The sequence below is a fragment of the Ovis aries genome, chromosome 3 (assembly GCF_016772045.2).
Source record: "Ovis aries strain OAR_USU_Benz2616 breed Rambouillet chromosome 3, ARS-UI_Ramb_v3.0, whole genome shotgun sequence".
In the NCBI taxonomy this organism is placed as follows: Eukaryota; Metazoa; Chordata; class Mammalia; order Artiodactyla; family Bovidae; genus Ovis; species Ovis aries.
The window spans coordinates 21226721-21245515 of NC_056056.1; the positions used below are offsets into that span (position 1 = coordinate 21226721).

Genomic DNA, 18795 nt, shown 5'->3' on the forward strand with positions numbered 1-18795 from the left:
CTGGTGTGCTGCAGTCCATGCAGTCGCAAAGAGTCAGACACGACTGAGCAACTGAACTGAATAACTTAAATGTCAAAATAGTTACCATATGATGGGCAAGATTCTAAGTGATACATACATGTAATTGTTCCTCAAACAACACAGGTTTGGATTGCATGGGTCAACTTAGACATGGATTTTTTTTTTTTTTTTTTTTTGCCATGGTGTATATGCAGTCCTTCATGATCAGGGGTTGGTTGAATCTGTTGTGATGTGGAACCATGGATGCAGACACAGAAAGCACAGATAATGGAATGTCTGCAGAAATGGAGGACGTACTAGGTTAAACATGGGTTTTGACTGGATGGAGGAATGGAGCCTCTAACCTCAATGTCATTCAAGGGTCAACCGTATGCTTACTTAGATCCCACAAAAGAAATGAAAAATAAAACGCTTATCTTCATTTTGCACATGAGAAAACCAAAGCTTTGTATTCAGTAAGTAATTTACAAAGGATATCCAGCTAAAAACTGACAAAGCTGGGCCATTTATTAGTAATATAAAAGATTTAATATTAAACCATGCTTCTAATCGACCTGGCAGTGAAATGTAATGTGAAATCTGGGATGAGATTCTGGAAGATAAAATGATATTTTTGGTAAAAACTGAGGAAATTTAAATAAAGTATACACTTTGGTTTGTAGTAAAGAGTCCAGCTGCCAGTGCAGGTATTGTAAGAAACAGGGGTTCAGTCCCTGGGTTAGGAATAGCCCCTGGAGGAGGGCATGGCAACCCACTCCAGCATTCTTGCCTGGAGAATCCCACAGACAGAGAAGCTTGGTGGGCTACAGTCCATAGGGTCACATAGAGTCAGACAAGATTGAAGCAATTTAGTACATGTGAGCTCACATTTTGGTTAATAATGTATCAGTATTGTTCTTTTTTTTTTTTTTTGACATACATTGACATGAATCCACCACGGGTGTACATGCGATCCCAAACATGAACCCCCCTCCCCACAACATCCCTCTGGGTCATTCCCATGCACCAGCCCCAAGCATGCTGTATCCTGCTTCAGACATAGACTGGTGATTCGATTCTTACATGATAGTATACATGTTTCAATGCCATTCTCCCAAATAATTTTAACAAATGAGCCACATCAAAGTAAGATGCTAATAATAGGGGAAACTGGGTGTGTAATACATGGGGTTATGTAGGAACACTCCGTATTATCTTTTCAATTATTCCGTAAATTTAAAATTGCTCTAAAAATTAAAGTTTATTTAAAACAAAAACTGTGTCCCTAATCTGTATATTACACTTTTTAGAGATTGTGTTTCTTGGTGAAAAACCTTATAAAAACAGATAAAACAAGGATAAAGACAAATGTAGTTTTGGACTGGAAGAACAGAAGCAGAAACTCTGAATAAAGGTGATTGCTATTGACCTCTGGGGAGACATAGCATATGCCTGGCATATAAAGTTCTCTAGAACATTAATGAAATGGCTGCTTTCATATAATTATCTGACATGCATGCATATGCGCTGTTGGTTCAGTCGTGTCTGACTCTGCGACCTGATGGACTGTAGCCCACCAGGCTCCCCGTCCATGGGATTCTCCAGGCAAAAGTACTGGAGTGGGTTGCCCTGCCCTCCTCCTGGCAATCTTCCTGACCTAGAGATCGAACCTGGGTCTCTTAGGTCTCCACCACTGGTAGGCAGGTTCTTTACTGCTGAACCACCTGGGAAGCCCCAATTATCTGACATAATCATCACCAGAGTTCCTTTAAAAGAGCTTTTATTAACCCCTAGCCAACCCCAATAAGTTAAAAAATGAGATTGCGTACAGGTCAGCCTGAGGCTCTTTTACTAGGATATTATTTCTATAGCTTAAAAGAATGCTGGTGGTCATGGGTGATGCATTTTGGTACCAAGAGAAAACAATAGATCATCTTTAGTAGGAGGGATTTGCACCTCAGTAAAAAGAGAGATACATTCACTACAAACTCGCTCATCTTGCCTACATAGACATGACCATATAACAAGCATCAAAACTTGGAAAATCAGATAATAATTCTCTTCTGGGCTTGAACCTGCAGAGTATACTGATTCTCTGCCAAGTTTTTTCAGAATGATCAGGGGAAGTTGAAAACAGATCAAATTTATTCATTTTAAGATCAAAAGGGTATGGCTATGACATGATTTCATTTAGAATTAAATAATCCACATGATTTCAAGGTTAAAAGCAAAACATAACTACTCCATATAATGGCTTAAGACTCCCAGAAGGAGTTTGAATGAGGAATGATGGCCTTTAACTAACAGCAGGCCCTTCTAGGTTTAATAACAAGTGATTTCTCTTAATTGCAATTGCCTTGAAGAAAGGTATTCAAGGTCTCAGAATCTGACAAGTTGTAGCTAGAATTCACTGAGGGATTTAACTTGGGGGGAAAAATGAATTTTAAAAAATATTCATCCAGCTCTAGGATCTCCTGACAGAACTGAGCAATTTTACTCTTCTTAGTGCAGAGCCTCAGGAGTATCAAGTCAAACTGAGGAAGAATAGTATGTGGGAGCTTCTGAATTCATTGTTTGCAATGCTTTTTCCCATTAGTAGAGGGTGCCAGTGGTAAGGAAACTACCCCCCAATACAGGTAGACATAAGAGAAGAGGGTTCGATCCCTGGGTAGGGAAGATCTCCTGGAGGAGGTCATGGCAACTCACTCCAGTATGCCTGTATTCCTCCAACTCATTCCAGTATGCCTGGAGAGTGCCATGGACAGAGGAGCCTGGCGGGCTACAGTCCATAGGATCGCACAGAGTCAGACAGGACTGAAGCGACTGAGCACGCACCCACAACCCAAGAGCCAGGCTAATGTCTCTGCGTGAGGGGGGCCTTATGGGAGCAGAAAGAGAAGCTTGAGGAGCTCAGATAACAGAGCCTGAGGGTGAGAAGTTCTGAGAAGAGGATACTGAGAGACCAGCGACCACTCAAAGCAGGAGACATTTGGGCAAGACAGATGGACTCTGAAGCAAATGCAGTGAAGATACGGCCACTTACTGTGAGCAGGATGGAGGTGGTTTTGAGCTTAACTCCTTCTAGAAAGCAAACAATCAAATAGATCATTGTCTGAAGTCTATGATTTTTTTTTTTTTTTTTTTTTTTATGTAGAGTGGAGGTGGGCGGCTGCTGCTGCTGCCACTAAGTCGCTTTGGTCGTGTCCAACTCTGTGCGACCCCAGAGACGGCAGCCCACCAGGCTCCCCTGTCCCTGGGATTCTCCTGGCAAGAACACTGGAATGGGTCGCCATTTCCTTCTCCAATGTATGAAAGTGAAAAGTGAAAGTGAAGTCGCTCAGTCGTTTCTGACTCTGTGCAACCCCATGGACTGCAGCCTACCAGGCTCTTCTGCCCATGGGATTTTCCAGGCAAGAGCACTGGAGTGGGGTGCCATTACCTTCTCCAGGAGGTGGGCGGAGGTTGTTTATTTTTATTTTTCAGGTAAGAAAATCATTTGAACATGTTGGGCCCACCATCTCTCTGAAAATCTGAGGAAAAACAGTAACTACTCTACAAAAAATAAATAAATAAATAATGCACATCTTTGTACTTTAAAAAAAATTTTTATGATATCAGGTATGTATAATCTAAAGATCATGCTGTGTACTGTTAAGAACCTCTGATTCATAGAATGAATACAAGCAAGGAACTCCATTCTGGAGGATTTACCATATGATACTCTTACATAAGGGTAGAGTGGGTATCTCTATCTCCATTTATCTAGAGGAAGAAACAAAGTTCAAATAATTAATGCATAAAGTTCATCTGACTAAAAGGATTTTGTTGTTGTCTAGTCACTAAGGTGTCTCTGACCATTTTGAATGACTTATACCATGTACATTGAATTTTGTGTGAAAGGAAAAAAAAATATATGAATAAAGTAACTTAAGCCTAATGTCTAGTCAAGGCTATGGTTTTTCCAGTAGTCATACACAAATGTGAGATTTGGACTATAAAGAACGCTGAGCGCTGAAGAATTGATGCTTTTGAACTGTGGTGTTGGAGATGACTCTTGAGAGTCCTTGGGACTGCAAGGAGATCCAATCAGTCCATCCTAAAGGAGATCAGTCCTGGGTGTTCATTGGAAGGACTGATTTTGAAACTGAAACTCCAATATTTTGGCCACCTGATGAGAAGAGCTGACTCATTTGAAAAAACCCTGATGCTGGGAAAGATTGAGGGCAGGAGGAGAAGGGGATGACAGAGGATAAGATGGCTGGATGGCATCACTGACTCGACGGACATGAGTTTGAGTGAACTCCGGGGGTTGGTGATGGATAGGGAGGCCTGGCGTGCTGCAGTTCATGGGGTCACAAAGAGTCGGATACGATTGAGTGACTGAACTGAACTGAAGGCTAATGTACTCTAATTTTTTCTTTAATTTTTAAAAACTTTTTATTGACTTTTCTATCAAAGTACACAAAATATGTTTTTTTTTACTTGGTAATTTTTATGAACTAAATATATCCATATAACTGGCATGCAAATTAAGAAAGTAAATATCAATATTCTAAGCAATCAACTTTTATTGTACTAAGCTGCTGAAATTTTAGGGTGAATAATTATCCATACTTGTTCTAACCCATCTCACATAATATATAATCCAAGTTGAAATTAGCAATTTATTTGTCTCCAAAGCCAAATAGGTCTTTCCCATTAAAAATGCATACTTTCAAATAAAATGTATGTTACCACTATTATAATAATCATGTTTATTGTTATCATTAAAAACATTTATTAACTGCTTAGAAGCCAGACACTGTGCCAAACATTTTACTTAATGATAATATACATAATAATAATAAAAAGAATGACACTTTTCTATATTTCAGTCACTGGGGTCGAGTTGTCATGGTTTTCTACAGTTCAGTTCAGCTCATTCACTCAGTTGGGTCTGACTCTTTGCAGCCACATGGGCTGCAACATGTCAGGCTTCCCTGTCCATCACAAAACTCACATCCATCGAGTTGGTTATGCCATCCAACCATCTCATTCTCTGTCATCACCTTCTCCTCCTGCCTTCAATCTTTCCCAGTATCAGGGCGTTTTCCAATGAGTCAGTTCTTCACGTCAGATGGCCAAAGCTTCAGCTTCAGCCAGTCCTTCCAATGAATATTCAGGATTGATTTCTTTTAGGATGGATTGGTTTGATCTTGCAGTCCAAGGGACTCTCGAGAGTCTTCTCCAACACCACAGTTCAAAAGCATCAATTCTTCGCTGCTAAGCTTTCTTTATAGTCCAACTTTCACATCCGTACCTGACGACTGGAAAAACCATAGCTTTGACTAGATGGACCTTTGTTGGCAAAGTAATGTCTCTGTTTTTTAATATGCTGTCTAGGTTGGTCACAACTCTCCTTCCAAGGAGTGAGTGTCTTTTAATTTCATGGCTGCAATCATCATCTGCAGTGATTTTGGAGCCCCCCAAAATAAAGTCTGACACTGTTTCCATTGCTTCCCCGTCTATTTGCCATGAAGTGATGAGACCAGTTGCCAGGATCTTCATTTTTGGAAAATTGAATTTTAAGCCAGATTTCTCACTCTCCTATTTCACTTTCATCAGGAAGCTCTTTGGTTCCTCTTCACTTTTTGCCATAAGGGTGGTGTCATCTGCATTTCTGAGGTTATTGATATTTCTCCCGGCAACCCTGATTCCAGCTTGTGCTTCATCCAGCCTGGCAAATCGCATGATGTGCTCTGTGTATAAGTTAAATAAGCAGGGTGACAATATTCAGCCTTAACGTACTCCTTTTCCTATTTGGAACAAGTCTGTTGTTCCATGTCCAGTTCTAACTGTTGCTTCCTGACCTGCATATAGATTTCTCAAGTGGTGGTCTGGTATTCCTATCTCTTTAAGAATTTTCCACAGTTTGTTATGATTCACACAGTCAAAGGATTTGGCATAATCAATAATGCAGAAGTAGATGTTTTTCTGGAACTCTTTTGCTTTTTTGATGATCCAGCAGATGTTGGCAATTTGATCTCTGGTTCCTCTGCCTTTTCTAAAACCAGCTTGAATATCAGGAAGTTCTCAGTTCACATACTGTTGAAGTCTTGCCTGGAGAATTTTGAGCCTTACTTTGCTGGCATGAGATGAGTGCAATTGTGCAGTAGTTTGAACATTCTTTGGCATTGCTTTTGTTTGGGGTTGGGTTGAAAACTGACTTTTTCCAGTCCTGTGGTCACTGCTGAGTTTTCCAAATTTGCTGGCATATTGAGTGCAGCACTTTCACAGCATCATCTTCCAGGATTTGAAATAGCTCAACTGGAATTCCATCACCTCCACTAGCTTTGTTTCTAGTGATACTTCCTAAGGCCCACTTGACTTCACATTCCAGGATGTCTGGCTCTAGGTGAGTGACCACACCATCATGGTTATTTTGGTCGTGAAGATCTTTTTTGTATAGTTCTGTGTATTCTTGCCACCTCTTCTTAATATCTTCTGCTTCTGTTAGGTCCATACCATTTCTGTCCTTTATCGAGCCCATCTTTGCATGAAATAGTCCCTTGGTATCTCTAATTTTCTTGAAGAGATCTCAAGTCTTTCCCAACCATTTTTTTCCTCTATTTCTTTACATTGATTGCTTAGGAAGGCTTTCTTATCTCTCCTTGCTATTCTTTGGACTCTGCATTCAGATGGATATATCTTTCCTTTTCTCCTTTGCTTTTCATGTCTCTTCTTTCTCAGCTATTTGTAAGGCCTTCTTAGACAATCATTTTTGCCTTTTTACATTTCTCTTTCTTGGGGATGGTTTTTATCAGTGCCTGCTGTACAATGTCACAGACCTCTGTCCATGACAGAGGAACTCTGTCTATCAGATCTAATTCCTTGAATCTATTTGTTACTTCCACTGCGTACTTGTAAAGGATTTAATTTTGGTCATACTTGAATGGTCTAGTGGTTTTCCCTACTTTGTTCAGTCTAAATTTGAATTTGACAATAAGGAGTTCATGATACGAGCCACAGTCAACTCCTGGTCTTGTTTTTGCTAACTGTATAGAGCTTCTTCATCTTTGGCTTCAAAGAATATAATCAATCTGATTTTGGTATTGACCATCCGGTGATGTCCATGTGTAGAATTGTCTATTGTGTTGTTGGAAGAGGGTGTTCATTATGACTAGGGCGTTTTCTTGGCAAAACTCTGTTAATCTTTGCCCTGCTTCATTTTGTACTCCAAGGCCAAACTTGCCTGTTACTCCAGATATTTCTTGACGTCCTACTTTTGCATCCCAGTCCTCTATGATGAAAAGCAAATCTTTTTTTGGTGTTAGTTCTAGAAGGTCCTGTAGGTCATCATTGAACAATTCAACTTCATCTTCTTTGGGATTAGTGGTTGGGGCACAGACTTGGATTACTGTGGTATTGAATGGTTTCCTTGGAAATGGACAGAGATCATTCTGTCATTTTTGAGACTGTACCTAAGTACTGCATTTTGGACCCTTTTGTTGACTATGAGGGCTACTCCATTTCTTCTAAGAGAGTCTTAACGACAGTTAGATATAAAGGTCATCTGAATTAAATTCACCCATTCTGATCCATTTTCTTAATATTTCTCCAAAAAAATCTATTCAGTCATTACTGTTATTATAACTATTTACAAATGGGGAGTTTGATGAAATCATCTTACTTGTTGAAACCAGGTGTCAAAGAGGGGTTTAATTTTGACAACTTTACTCTTCCATCGCTATTTTGCAGCAGTTTGTAGACGGTAGAAAGCCCATGGCAGTGGGGGTCAGGATTCAGGCTGACATGCTCGTCTTAGCCTTCTAGTGATGGGGAACGTTTAAATTCTTTCCCTATGGCTCTGATTTTTCTCCATCCAGAATTGGGCAGGCAGAGTCATACCCACCAATACTGCCGGCTTAGATCCCCAAATGCTTAGAGTTAGCAAAGTTGGAAGTTAGGGTTTTGTGAGCTGATTTCCCCCAGCTATTACTAAAAATTTTGGTCTCTCTCAATCTTCAGTCTCTCTCAATTTTATTCTCTTATATCCTAAAAGTGGCCAGTGGGAGCTCCACTGAGCTGACTATGCAGTCATCTTGTTATGACTACATTAATTTTTGAGAACTTCCTTTTATACCTGACATACCAAGATTTCTCAAGCTCGTCTTTTACTTTTTCTGGCCCAGACCTGGAAACTGCCATTTCTCTGAAGAGCCCTGGTTGTTTCTTGATTGGGAAGTGCTACTTGGCATCCAATATGGGTAGGAGAACTGTGTCTGTGAGCTATTGTATGTCTAACAAAATCTGTTAATAAAAACATTATCTCTTTTCTTTTGAATAAAATATCAAATTTTTGTGTATTTGGTGGATTACTCCATATGGATTAGAAAATCTGATGAGTATTACCATTGACATAGGTTAATTTATAAAAGAAAAAGGGGTCTTTATTTCACCACCACTGAGTAGGTCAACCTCAATCTCCTTTGTGTTCTACCTCGTTATTTGAAAAATAAAACCCCAGTTTTTAACTATCTTTAATAACATTTTAAGCTGCCATCTGTCTCAGGACTAAGGGGATAATAAGATTATGGTGAATAATCCTGAAGATTCAGGCCAACAGATTTCTCAGAGGGACGTGGACTATGCCAAACTCTGTTGCTACAAAGTTCTTGCTTGGAAAAAGGACCATAAGTTATCACAGAATAAGACTCAGTAGAACTGATTTGACAGAACATTTAGGATAGCCTCTTCTGGTGAACTATATATTTTTGATAGACTAGTATAGAATGGAATTTTATTTCTCCTTTCCTAAATGTTAATGTTTACTTATGAAACTTTAAATAAGCAAACATCTGTTAAATACCAGGTGTTTGATGCAACACTTTTACATGTAACATCATTCTTGACTTTAAGGTACCACCAATCATAATATAGCAATAAATTTAAGAAAAATGATTAAGGACAAAATGTTTTAAAATCAATAGGATGTATCTTAGTAACTGATATGACTATGCATTTAGTTATCCAGTTAGAAAACAATGTTTTTTACTCTCATAGTGAGATTTGATTTAAATCTCTTCATGAGAGGCTAAAGGTTCATTCGAATCAGTAGTGGCCATTGGATGACATTCATAGATTACTGAACACAATGGGACACTGCTTTTCAAAATCCATGCTCTGATTTAAAATGCTCAACAACTGACAGATCAATATCAAAGCATATTGAAGACCAACAGAGACTTTGTATACCTTTCCGCAATCTCATTGACAAATCGTTCACAGTGCTCAAAATGCAATTAAATATTGTCTGACATAAGAAGAACCAAGAAAATGAGACCATTCTCAAAAATCTTTCTGCTTCTGATCTCTATTCGAGATTTCTAAAAGTTGTCTGGTGTATTTTTGTACACGTATGTTGATCTTAAAAGCTTACACTGTCATATCAAAAGTGGTGCCACCTTAGCTAAAATTAAATTGCTGGAAGTTATAGTTTCAATAGTGGAAATCAAGATGAGGATGACTCATTCAAGTTTGCCTCCTGCAGTTGTCAGAGTAAGGACAGAGTGGAGGATCTTCTAACAGGAGGAGACCAAAGCTGGTAAGATAAGTGAGGAAGTTTTTACGGAAGGTGTGCCAGGCGAGGATAAGTACCTGAGATTGTGAAGAGTGGACAGAGTTGAAAGATATTTAAGAAGTAAAATTGACAAAGCTTTGGTGGGCTAGGATTTGGTGAGTAAAAGAAGGTGATATTTGAGACTGGGTTTCAGTGTGTTTTTGGTTGAGTGACTACTTGATTATAAAGAAAGACACAGAAGGAGGCTTTTTTCCCCCCTGGGAAGGAAGTGGGTATAAGGAATCTAGTTTTGGAAATTTTGAGTTGGAGAAGCTTGTGGACAACCAAAATGGTTATGTTTATCATATGCAATTTGACATGTGGGTTTGGACTTTTTACAAAGAAGTCAAGATTTAAGAGTCAACAGCACATACGTGGCAGTGGAGGGCTTAGAAGTCAATGGGGTTGCTTTCTGTGGGCAGCGGCAGCAGCCAGAGCCTTGTGGACAGGGAATCAATGGGACCTGGTGGAGAGCTTCATCTGGTTTAGTGGGGGTCAGCCTGAATGGGTTGGGTGTGAACTCGAGAGCAGATAGGCCAAGTAATAAACCTACTTCAATAACCTAAATGTGACAGCTTCGAAGGTGATATGCCTCAAAATAAAGAGGACGCAAGGAGGAATAGAAGTGAGACTTTCTGGAAAGTTAAGAGTGAATAGAACTTTTGAAATACTTGTACATTCTCTTAATGTATATTATTCTTTGGCTATGAAGGCAAAGAATGAAAGGAAAGTCTTTCACAGGTGTATCACCTGCTGCCAGACCCTACTTTTATAGCATTGCTGATCTGGTGATGGGGAGGGAGCCAATGGCCCCATGATGACAATGTAGTTCAGGTCAAACAGAACAAGGACTACACTCCTGGAGGCACTGCGGATTTCAAAGCAAAGGCCTAGGGAAACATAATAAACCTCTGATGATCACATTCAACCCTAGAAAGTCTTAAATTATTCACTCTTTTATCACTTGCAAGCTCTTTCCTCTGACAGGGTTATTTCTCTCCTCTGAATCCTTCAGAGCCTTGCTTTTATCACTTGCAACATTAAAAATAATCCCTTAGACTCTGGACCTGTCAGTTATTTATAGACAAATGGCAGGGCTGCCATGCCAAGGCTGCCGATATGGAATGTGTGAAGACTCCTTTACCCCTTGCATTATTCATGTCATGACAAGCCGAGTTCCTGAAGTTTTCTTCTCCAACTTTTTTTTTTTTTTTTACATTCTTGAAGCTCTCAAACTGAATTCTGTGGGCTAGAACAGTTCTTATCAGAAGGTGAGAGGGAAGACAATTTTCTTATCAGGAATAGAGCTACTTTTATTCATAGGCAACTCCATATAATGCATTTAGATCTTGCTGATGAAATGCCATGATGCAGTGAACTGAAGCTGCCTCTGCAATTTGAGAAAATGTGGGTACATCTGTGCCTTAAAACAGGGACATAGACTATGTTCCTGCTGATTTGTCTTCTGATGGATAATCAGATTTATCTTATGGAATATATGTGTGTAAGTAGGTAGGTAGGAAGGTAGGTTTTATCAAGCACTTATATAATGCATTCCCTATGGTCAAACTATCATTTAAGTGCTTTACAAACACTTACTTGGGAGGTAATGAAGTTCATATGTGGTCATGGTGCAGGACCTTCATGATGGGATTAGGGTCCCTATAGGAAGAAAAAGAGAGACCAGAGTTCATTCTCTTCACTTTGTGAGGATACAGGGAGAAGGCAGCCATCTATAATCCAGGAAGAAGCCCACATTAGAAACTAAATCAGTTAGCACCCTGACCTTGGACTTCCCATCCTTCAGAACTGTGAGAAATATATTAAAGTTGTTTGAGTTACCCCACCTACACTACTGTTTTGTAGCAACCTGAACAGATTAAGACAATGCCTTATCTAGATGAGAGGAAAAATATCACAAGATATAGTTTATGTAGATAATTTTTTGTATTTCATCAAGATAGGAAAAGGGGCTTCCCTGGTGACTCAGATGGTAAAGAGTCTGTCTGTGATCTGGGGGATGCAGGTTCCATCACTGAGTCAAGAAGATCCCCTGGAGAAGGGAATGACCACCCACTTCAGTGTTCTTGCCTGGAGAAATCCGTGGGTAGAGGAGCCTGGCAGGCTACAGTCCATGAAATAGATCCCTGATGCCAAAGTGGTTGGGGACTTTGGAAGGCATTTGGGTCAAGGAAAAGTGAGTGGTGTTTTGTGAGTGGACCTCATAGCTGTCAACACCTGCATGTCCACGTAGATGAGGGGCTCCCCCTGGTTCATGCTGTCTCTAGCCTTTCCAGTGAACAGCTAGTGGAAGTCATGGCAAGAAAGCTGACCATCAGTGCAAATTCTCCTTGTGTCAAGAGCCCATGGTGTTCTGAACTTAGACATCAAATCACAAATGACCTTTAAATTTATTAAAGTTCCAGTAGTTTTCTTTCCACTAGCCTATATGCTGCTGCTGCTGCTGCTAAATTGCTTCAGTCATGTCCAACTCTGTGCGACCCCATAGACGGCAGCCCACCAGGCTCCCCCATCCCTGGGATTCTCCAGGCAAGAACACTGGAGTGGGTTGGCATTTCCTTCTCCAATGCATGAAAGTGAAAAGTGAAAGTGAAGTCGCTCAGTCGTGTCTGACTCTTAGCGACCCCATGGACTGTAGCCCACCAGGCTCCTCCATCCATGGGAATTTCCAGGCAAGAGTACTGGAGTGGGTTGCCATTGCCTTCTCCAAGCCTATATGAGAGCCCCTTAAATCTCTTGTGTTCTATTACAGTGAGAGAATTTAATAGCCCCTTGGGAAGGATTGGCCCTAGTTAGAATTCAGGCTACATGGTTCCGCTCTCTGATGGGCTCAAGAAGACTGGTGATTTAGTACGATTGGTTTTCCTGCACTATCTGACTTACATTCTCTGGGGCACTCTATCTTAGGTGGAAGCAGAATCCCTCCCTTTCAGGAGATTGCTGCTAAGTTGCTTCAGTTGTGTCCGACTCTGTGCGACCACATAGACAGCAGCCCACCAGGCTGCCCTGTCCCTGGGATTCTCCAGGCAAGAACACTGGAGTGGGTTGCCATTTCCTTCTCCAATGCATGAAAGTGAAAAGTGAAAGTGAAGTCCCTCAGTTGTGTCTGACTCTTAGCGACCCCATGGACTGCAGCCTACCAGGCTCTTCCATCCATGGATTTTGCAGGCAAGAGTACTGGAGTGGGGTGCCATTGACTTCTCCAAGATTAACTATGACATAAGACTCTGAACTGAGAGAAAGAACATGGTAGAGGGAAGAAAGAAGGGAGGGAGGCAGGTAGGTAGCCTTTTTATAGCATTTTATCATTTATAAAGTACATTCCCTTATCTTGTGTTATGAAACAAATTCTACTGAGCTCTTACTGAGCTAGGTGCTTCTTAAGCCAGATCCTGCAGGTGTTAAGCATTTCATATATCAAATCTCATTTGATCACTACATGAATTTTCAACATGCAGGCTACCGGTATGCTCACTTTATACCTATTGAGACCTAGGAAGTCTATTTTGTTCAAGGTTGTCCAATCAGGCTTTTCATCAGCACCATTAAGCTCATTCATTTTTATGGAAGCTACCCCCAAATATCTGTGCTATAGGAATTGTTGCTTTATTTCACAGGAGAAGAGGCTGAGGTATAGAAACAGAAAGTGACTGCTACAAGATCATAGAAAAAAATGCATCAATGGTGAACACAGTTGGAAAATAGGCACTTGATTTTGAGCTATGAGTGCTCTCCATTCTCCAGAGATATTGGAAATGTATTGAAACGGAGTTCATGGACCATCATCTCTAAATTCTCCACAGTCCTCTGCACTCTGCACAACACATAATGAGACTTAAATTCTTGTTTAGTAAGAATGAAGAATGATGAAAGAAAGACATAGGGAAGAGACAGAGACACGGTGAGACATAGAAAGAGAAGGGGAGTTATAAAGACAAAGGGGCAGGAGGAAGAAAAGTTCCCTTTTATACAATGTTTTGGAATGAAAAATAAAATGTCCTTTACTGTGCTGTTAGGACACGCTTTTTTATTTGTAGAAGTCGTCAGCAGATGTTGCCTCCTCATGCAGCGGGTCTGATCACCATGACAAAGGCACTACCTCATCTATAAATAGTCAGATTGATCTCACATCCTGCCCTGGTTTTACCAACTGCTTGATGAGCATGACAACAGAATCGATGAGTGATTCCCGCCACCCCAGCTGCAGAAGCCTCACCTGCACTCTCTTCTGGAAGATGATGATCAGACTCATTTAATTTAGCACAAAGGAGCCTGAAAGACATGTGCTCTACCAGAGAAACTGATCCAGAGCCCACTTCCATTGTATCAAAGAGAACCATGATATAATCAACCATCTAGCCTGAATCTACAATTAGAAAGACCATATGAATCTTTCTTTTGCCTTTTTGGATCAATGTTAACTGGAACTTCACATGGCTGGGGTTGATGTCAGTATAAGAAAGCTATTCCACTGGGCACTTAATACTTACAGATTTCCATTGTGTCAGTCCTGAATATTCATTGGAAGGACTTATGCTGAAGCTGAAGCTCCAATACCTTGGCCACCTGATGCAAAGAACTGACTCATTGAAAAGACCCTGCTGCTGGGAAAGATTGCAGGTGGGAGGAGAAGGGGACAACAGAGGATGAGATGGTTGGATGGCATCACTGACTCGATAGACATGAGTTTGAGCAAGCTCCGGGAGTTGGTGATGGACAGAGAAGGCTGGCATGTGGCAGTCCATGGGGTCGCAGAGTCAGACACAACTGAGAGGCTGAACTGATTGTTAAGTGTTGCTGTGATGTATTGGAGACACTTGGAACTGGGATCCCAAGAATGGACGTTGGGTCCTCCCACAGGTCTTGACGTTAGGCAAGTCCTTTACTAATAATTACCCCCGAGACTCAGCTTTTCCTTCCCAGTGTGCTTAACAACATAGTTTATGCAATAAGACAGCACTGGTTAAAGCATCAACTCTGAAGTTCTGTGACCTTGGGCAATTTGCTTAACCTCTCTGAACCTCGGTTTCCTCACGTGTCAGTAGAGATGCTGGAAGCACATCCATTAGAAGTTGCTGTGAACCCTGTGAAGAGAGTGGTACATGGTTTCTATGGCCTAAGATGATAATAATGATGGTGAGAATGATGGGTAATCTCATAGTGTTGTGAGCATTAAATGACACATTATATATGGTGATTTTTAAAATATTAAGGTGCTTTTTTTAATTACCGTAAGGATGTTTAAGTATGAATACACATTCATTCATTTAATTAGATTTTTATTGTTGTATTGCAAAGAGTCAGACACGACTGAGCGACTGAACTGAACTGATTGATTGCTATTGCTCGATCGCTAAGTCATGTCTGACTCTTTATGACCCCATAGACTGCCACTCTCCAGACTTTCCTGTCCTTTACTATCTCCCAGAGTTTGCTCAAACTCATGTCCATTGAGTTGGTGATGCTATCTAATCATCTCATCCTCTGCCGCTCCATTTTCTTTCTTTCTTTCTTTTTTTCCTTTTATGGACACATGCAGTTGAGCCACCTACAAAACCAGAAAAGATTTTTGTTCATTGTAGCAGAGGGTTTCCCTGGTGGCTCAGTAGTAAAGAATCCACTTGTCAACATAGGAGATGGGTGTTCTAACCCTGAGTAGGGAAGATCGCTTAGAGAAGGAAATGTCAACCCACTCCAGTATTCCCGCCTGGGAAATCCCATGGACCGAAGAGCCTGGTAGCTATAGTCCATGCAGCCATGAAAGAGCTGGACATGACTTAGCAATTAAACAGCACCAGCAAAAGTCAAGAATCACAAACCCTTTGGGTATTACCTATTAGTCCAGTGATTAGGGCTCTGCCCTTTAACTGTTGAGGACACAGTTTCAATCCCTGGTCAGGCAACTAAGATCTCACAAGCTGCATAGAGTGGCCAAAAAAAAAAAAAAAAAAAAAAGACTCCTTAACTTATTACGATTAATTTATTTTCTTCTTTTTTGCATAGATCAGATCAATACATGCCCGAGAAGCTTCACTACCGTGTGCATGGTTAGATCAGATGCCATTTCCCCTTGTTAGTCTTTCAGTCATGTCTGACTCTTTGAGACCCCAAGGACAATAGCCCACCGGTCTCCTCTGTCCATGGAATTCTCCAGAAAAGAATACTGGAGTGAGTTGCCATTCCCTTCTCCAGGGGAACTTCCTGACCCAGCGATTAAACCTGGGTCTTCTGCATTGCAGGTGAATTCTTCACCATTTGAGCCACAATGAAGCCCTGCCACTTCTCCTGCTAGTCTTCAAAGCAGACACATTTGTTAATAAGAAAGATCTGGCCTGAATGGTTCCAGACAATGTGAAGAGCGCTGTATGCACTCAGGACTCCAAAACTCTTCCATTTAGCTGCACCCTGCTTTCTGTGTATGAATTCTTTGTATACTTAGGAATTTCTTCGACGCTATGCCACTGTGTTGACACTGTACTTGTTTGGCAATCTGTAACAGTATGTATAAACTTTCACTAATAAACAAACACATCTCAGTAAAAGTCAGTGAGAAAAACTGAGTCACATTTAGGGCTGGGGACTCATCTCTAACCAGAAGCTCCGTGAATTGTTTGACATAAGTGTCATCTCCCCAGCTGGTGAAATCTAAGATTCCCAGTGGAGTGTGCTGAGGTGGAGAAAGTCTGTCTGTCTATGTGCTGCTAAAGTCCTTCTGGATGGCAGCGCAGAGTCAGGCAGAGGATGAAGGAAGACAGGAACACAGCAAACATGAGCATGAGAACCATCACTGTGACAGTAACATGAAGGAGAGGCCAACAATTTTACCTTGCTGGGGGTGTTCAGAAATTTGTCAGCATCTGTCTCAGAATGTTACCAGGACCGCATTCAGTTCAGTTCAGTCACTCAGTCGTGTCCAACTCTTTTTGACTCCATGGACTGCACATGCCAGGCCTCCCTGTCCATCACCAACACCCGGAGTTCACTCAGACTCATGTCCATCGAGTCAGTGATGCCATCCAACCATCTCATTTTCTATCATCTCCTTCTCCTCCTGTCCTCAATCTTTCCCAGCATCACGGTCTTTTCCAATGAGGCAGTTCTTTGTATCAGGCGGCCAAAGTATTGGAGCTTCAGCTTCAGCATCAGTCCTTCCAATGAATATTCAGGACTGATTTCCTTTAGGATTGACTGGTTTGATCTTCTTGCAGTCCAACAGACTCTGAAGAGTGTCCAACACAACAGTTTATTTATTTTTATTTATTTATTTATTTTTTTAATTTTAAAATCTTTAATTCTTACATGTGTTCCCAAACATGAACCCCCCCTCCCACCTCCCTCCCCATAACATCTCTGTGGGTCATCCCCATGCACCAGCCCCAAGCATGCTGTATCCTGCGTCAGACATAGACTGGCGATTCAATTCTTACATGATAGTATACATGTTAGAATGCCATTCTCCCAAATCATCCCACCCTCTCTCTCTCCCTCTGAGTCCAAAATTCCATTATACACAGCTGTGTCTTTTTTCCTGTCTTGCATACAGGGTCGTCGTTGCCATCTTTCTAAATTCCATATATATGTGTTAGTATACTGTATTGGTGTTTTTCTTTCTGGCTTACTTCACTCTGTATAATCGGCTCCAGTTTCATCCATCTCATCAGAACTGATTCAAATGAATTCTTTTTAACGGCTGAGTAATACTCCATTGTGTATATGTACCACAGCTTTCTTATCCATTCATCTGCTGATGGACATCTAGGTTGTTTCCATGTCCTGGCTATTATAAACAGTGCTGCGATGAACATTGGGGTACATGTGTCTCTTTCAATTCTGGTTTCCTCGGTGTGTATGCCCAGAAGTGGGATTGCTGGGTCATACGGTAGTTCTATTTGCAATTTTTTAAGGAATCTCCACACTGTTCTCCATAGTGGCTGTACTAGTTTGCATTCCCACCAACAGTGTAAGAGGGTTCCCTTTTCTCCACACCCTCTCCAGCATTTATTGCTTGCAGAATTTTGGATCGCAGACATTCTGACTGGTGTGAAGTGGTACCTCATTGTGGTTTTGATTTGCATTTCTCTGATAATGAGTGATGTTGAGCATCTTTTCATGTGTTTGTTAGCCATCCATATGTCTTCTTTGGAGAAATGTCTATTTAGTTTCTTTGGCCCATTTTTTGATTGGGTCGTTTATTTTCTGGAATTGAGCTGCATAAGTTGCTTGTATATTTTTGAAATTAGTTGTTTGTCAGTTGCTTCATTTGCTATTATTTTCTCCCATTCAGAAGGCTGTCTTTTCACCTTGCTTATATTTTCCTTTGTTGTGCAGAAGGTTTTAATTTTAATTAGATCCCATTTGTTTATTTTTGCTTTTATTTCCAGAATTCTGGGAGGTGGATCATAGAGGATCCTGCTGTGATTTATGTCTGAGAGTGTTTTGCCTATGTTCTCCTCTAGGAGTTTTATAGTTTCTGGTCTTACATTTAGATCTTTAATCCATTTTGAGTTTATTTTTGTGTGCGGTGTTAGAAAGTGATCTAGTTTCATTCTTTTACAAGTGGTTGACCAGTTTTCCCAGCACCACTTGTTAAAGAGATTGTCTTTACTCCATTGTATATTCTTGCCTCCTTTGTCAAAGATAAGGTGTCCACATGTGTGTGGATTTATCTCTGGGCTTTCTATTTTGTTCCATTGGTCTATATGTCTGTCTTTGTGCCAGTACCATACTGTTTTGATGACTGTGGCTTTGTAGTAGAGCCTGAAGTCAGGCAAGTTGATTCCTCCAGTTCCATTCTTCTTTCTCAAGATTGCTTTGGCAATTCGAGGTTTTTTGTATTTCCATACAAATCTTGAAATTATTTGTTCTAGTTCTGTGAAAAATATGGCTGGTAGCTTGATAGGGATTGCACTGAATTTGTAAATTGCTTTGAGTAGTATACTCACTTTCACTATATTGATTCTTCCGATCCATGAACATGGTATATTTCTCCATCTATTAGTGTCCTCTTTGATTTCTTTCATCAGTGTTTTATAGTTTTCTATATATAGGTCTTTAGTTTCTTTAGGTAGATATATTCCTAAGTATTTTATTCTTTTCGTTGCAATGGTGAATGGAATTGTTTCCTTAATTTCTTTTCTGCTTTCTCATTATTAGTGTATAGGAATGCAAGGGGTTTC

General features: G+C 40.6%; 1 long non-coding RNA gene across 1 annotated transcript in view; it reads left to right on the forward strand.

Moving 5' to 3' along the window:
- The first annotated feature begins 6018 nt into the window (after positions 1 to 6018).
- LOC121819007 (uncharacterized) overlaps positions 6019 to 18795 on the forward strand; it is a 63160-nt gene continuing 50383 nt past the window's right edge. The window contains exon 1 of the long non-coding RNA XR_009600122.1: positions 6019 to 6394. This is a non-coding gene — a long non-coding RNA (uncharacterized LOC121819007). The remainder of the gene's footprint in view (positions 6395 to 18795) is intronic.